This window comes from Lactuca serriola, chromosome 2, assembly GCF_051521515.1.
Source record: "Lactuca serriola cultivar US96UC23 chromosome 2, Lser_US96UC23_V15, whole genome shotgun sequence".
Taxonomy (NCBI): Eukaryota; Viridiplantae; Streptophyta; class Magnoliopsida; order Asterales; family Asteraceae; genus Lactuca; species Lactuca serriola.
The window spans coordinates 107,321,272-107,325,792 of NC_136409.1; positions in this window are offsets into that span (position 1 = coordinate 107,321,272).

A 4,521-nucleotide genomic window follows, 5' to 3' on the forward strand; every position below is an offset into this window, starting at 1 on the left:
GTTCGTTCTGTTATAGTATCTTGGTATCTTCTCTTGTTATAGTATCTTAGTATGTTCTTGTTATCGTATGAACTGATCCCCTAAACTATACCCCTTATATTTTACTAGTGTTTTACTTGAACTGTTATTGAAAAGACTCATTTTACTACTAAGCTATGCTTGTACTTTAAAAATGGAGTTTTATTAAACTATAAAGTAACATAACTTTAAAGAGTTTTTGAAATGTTTTGATCACTTATAAAAGCCATAAGCAATATTTTGAAAGATGTTTAACAAACATTTACAGAATTATCAATTGTGTTCAACTTGTATCCCCCCTTAAAAGAATTTAAAATAGTCTAAAAGATTGATTACGGGGTATGAACTCACCTTATGTGGGTGATTCAAACGAATATGTGCGTAAGGATGAGGAGGTCCACGAATGAAGTCCTGAGACACAAACGAGTCCTAAATGACATATATTGGCATATATTGGCATGAATATAGGGTTTATAAGCAGCTAACATGCAAGGAAACACTATTTGGAACTAGGAAACACTTGAATTGAACTGTAGAATCACATGTGATTGATCAAGGGAGTGCCGCGGCCACTAATGGTGTTTACGGCCATGGTTTATGGCCAAGGGAGTTTACGGCCGTAAAATCATGGTCAAACATGTCTAAGTGTGTGGTTTAAGGTCCTACAACATCCATTAAGGGTTCAAGGTCAAAGGCTTTTACTTAAGAAGGGTTTTCGGCTAAAATGGCACACTTATAGGGGTTTACGGCCAAGGGAGATGCTCTTGGCCGTAAACTCCTTTTGTTCTTGTGAATTGGATGATTTTAAAGTGTAGATCAAGTGTTTCTAGCATACAACTAGTTAAGGGAAGAGTACTCACGATATTGAAGCTTGAAGGGTTTATTTCGGTCCAAAAACACTAGTGTGTTCTTGGTGAATGTTGAAGATCTAGCCAAAATTTGATTTCCATGGATGAAATCAAAGGGTGATTCTAGATTAAGAATGATAACAACAACTAGAGGGAAGAATCACTTACATTTTGGAAGATCGGAAATGAAAATCTTGCTGATACTTGAGAGAGAAATCAAGTGTTCTTGAGGTGAAAGTGAAATAATGAAAGAAAGTTGAAGGAATATGAGACTTAAGGAGGGAGTTTATGGCCCACCTTGAGTTTACAGCCGTAAAGTCAAGTGTTGTGGGCGTAAACTCCTTTTGATGAGGATTAAGGCTTGAATGTTGGACAGTGACTTTAGCAGGTACTTCCTAGCACTCATTCCTTAAGTGTACGAGGCTAAAACTCCTTAGAATGACCTTTAACAAGGCTAGAACTCATTAGAATTGAGTCTGACACTCACTTGAGTTGAATGATTAGATTTATAAGACAAAAATTTCAGGTTGTCACAATAGTCCCCGGTTACCGGTCGATAGGGCCAAAGGGGTAGTCTAGTACCAAACTATGCTAGACAGTATGTTTATGTTATGTTGTGTTATTATGTGGTAGTGGTAGGGGTGAAATAGTCCCTGTAACCAATTGAGATACATCGGAGGGTAGGTCGGGCACCCAGATATGGCTGACAATGGGGTAGGTTGAGCACCCCGATTTGCTCAGCAGGGTAGGTGGGGCACCCATATATGCCTGACAGGGTAGGTCGGGCACCCAAATATGCCTGACAGGGTAGGTTGAGCACCTAGATATGCCTGGTAGTACGTGATTTGTATGGTATGTGGTTTGATGCAGGAACTCACTAAGCTTTGTGCTTATAGTTATTAGTTTTGGTTTCAGGTACTTTGTTTTCATAGGAAAGGAACCGACTTGATCGCAGCACATCACACCATGTTATCCGCACACGAGATCTTTGGGATTACACTTTGATATGGTTTTATGATACTATGTTTTGATTATTGACACTTGGTTTTGACATGAGATATTATTATGAATGTTTTTATACTGATGGTTTTATGTAATAACTTAAATAAAACAAAAATTTTGGCATGTATTCTTGGGATGTTACAAGTTGGTATCAGAGCCTTGGTTTGAGGGATTCGGGCACACTCTCTGGTGTGTCTGGAATTAAACTAAGGACTTGGTATGGAAATTTTCAAAAGTAAAATCATTTTATAAAAAGAAGTTTGAAAAGAATTTGAAAAGAGAAAAGGACTTTGAAAGAACAAGGTGTGTGATGCGTGCAATCAGCTGAGCTCATGTAATTTTTCCCTAAGAGACCCATACATGTTATGATATGATTATAAGAACTGCAAGATGGATTAGGGCTGAGGATCTAGGAGGATGCCTTATATGCCTATTGTCTGTGCTTGTAGACTTTCATGCTAGTACTGATCAGTCGGTGATAGGATAGCCTGTTTAGGTTATGCCTGATTGTATGAGTCTTTGAATTGCATGTATAGATTCTTGATTAGAGGATGGAATGGTTTGATGGGATTATGATGGTTAGAATTTTCCATTGTCTGAATGCTGTTTGCTTTGTGCTTTGTGGGACTCTGTGTGATGTGAGCTGGCTACTAGGTGAATATGCTAAGTCACATGGGATACAGGCCGGATAATCTAAGAGTGATGGGCTTGACCCTATTGCGCAACTCTTGTCTGAGTCCAACCGTTCTAGGGATGGGCCTCTTACTCGAAGGATTATCTGATCTTTGTTGCTTGTGGCTATATTCATGGGGCAGCTAGTTGACATTACTGGAACCTTTCAGCAGTTGAGGACTAAGTGAGTTCGGGAACCTAGGAAAGCCTATGATATGTTTCAGTGGGTTAGTAGTGAGTTTCAGTGAGATTTGGGTGTACCAATTTGAGGAACTGACTTGGAGGATTCAGGAGGATTGCTGAGGAAAGTATGGATGGTTGTGGAAGATAGTATTGGGCCCGTACTACTGAGAGCACAGGATCAATACTCGAATCAATGAGAGTCTTGGAGAATCTGAGAAGCTTTAGGGGAAGAGTTTGTGACCCGGTTTGGGGACAAAGGATGGTCTAGTTGTTGCAACTTAGTTATTGGCAAGTGAGCTAGTGAGAGTCACAGGGTGTCATACCCTGAAGGATATGATTTGCAAGAGGCTGCAGATGCGAGATCGATTTGGAGCACTTTGAGAAGAGAGTTTCGTGCTAGGTGCGTATAGTAGAGGGTCCCGAGAAGAGACCCATGACTTCTGATCATTGAGTGAAAGGCCAGCGTGGCTGGAGTCAGTGCAACACATACGGGAAGGTGCACAAAGGAGTTTGTCGCTCCAAGGGTTTAGGCTGCTACAAGTGTACCGGGTTCGATTATGTCAGCAGAAGGTGATCAGGATTCCTCCAAATGTTGCGGGTATGTCATCTTCTACTACTATTAGGTGGATGTTGGAAATATGTATCGCTTGGGAATTGTGAGTGAGTTTGGATAAGTCAGACCTCAGGACAGTTTTTTGCTAGTGTTTGGGTTATCAAGGATCATATATGCCATCTTGCATGCCGAAAAGTCCTTGATGAACCCATAGAGGGACACATCTTGCGGAGTGGGTTCCGCATGGACCGTTATCATTCTGGATCTTTTTCGGGATCCGTTTGGGTGTATTATTTAGAGGATATTATGCCAGGATTAGATCGATAGTTCTCCAGTGAAGTCCGAGTTCAGTGGTTTTATCTTTGTTTGGGTATGGTCGTCAGTTGTCCATTGAAGAACCTTGGGGTTCAAGGCACTACCGTTGCTAGGACAGGACTGGTATCATGAAGAGGGTAGTGTCAGTTGCGAGTGTTAGATGCATAAGTGGTTGGTTATTAGATGTTCAAGAGAATTATATTTTTGCATGGGTTGTGTTCGGTTAGAGTTCAATGGTGCTGCAAGATTGGAAGTGGGAACGAGGATTCATCAGCCAGGGTGAAGATTAAGACCTCTAGTAGTCATTATGGGAGGTGGATTGAAGTGTCAGACTGGACTAGATTTCAAGAGTACTCATCAAGGTTTCTGAGGATGGGCGATCTCCGGGTTTATCTTGTAAGTGATCACTAGCATTGGTAAGCACAGGTTGTCATCAGTGGGATATTAGAAAGCGAGAACGATTTGGAATCCTTCAATTCTCACGTGCCGTGAAGAATTAGCCGAATCTAAGTGGGGGAGAGACTTTTTGTAATGTTCTCGAAATGTGAGTTCTGGTTGTGCGAGTTGCAATCTCTTGGGCACCTTGTCAACCAGAAGGGTATTCTAGTTGATCCGGCCAAGATAGAGGCCGAGATGCAGTGGGAAATATCGAGGTCTCTAGCTGAGATTTGAAGTTTCCTGGGTCTAGCGGGTTATTACCAGAGATTTATACGGGACTTCTCCGAGATTGTGGTTCCTTTGACCCGATTGACCAAGAAGTCGGTGGCCTTTTGCTGTGGGCCTGAGCAGCAGACATCCTTCGAGAATCTCAGACAGCAGGTTTCGGGAACTAAGTTAGAACTTCGGTTAAACTCAAGTTCAGTTGAGGGTTAGGTCGGGTGCGTGTTCGACCTGGTTGGGGCAAGTGTTGTAAGACTACGGGGGTAGCCT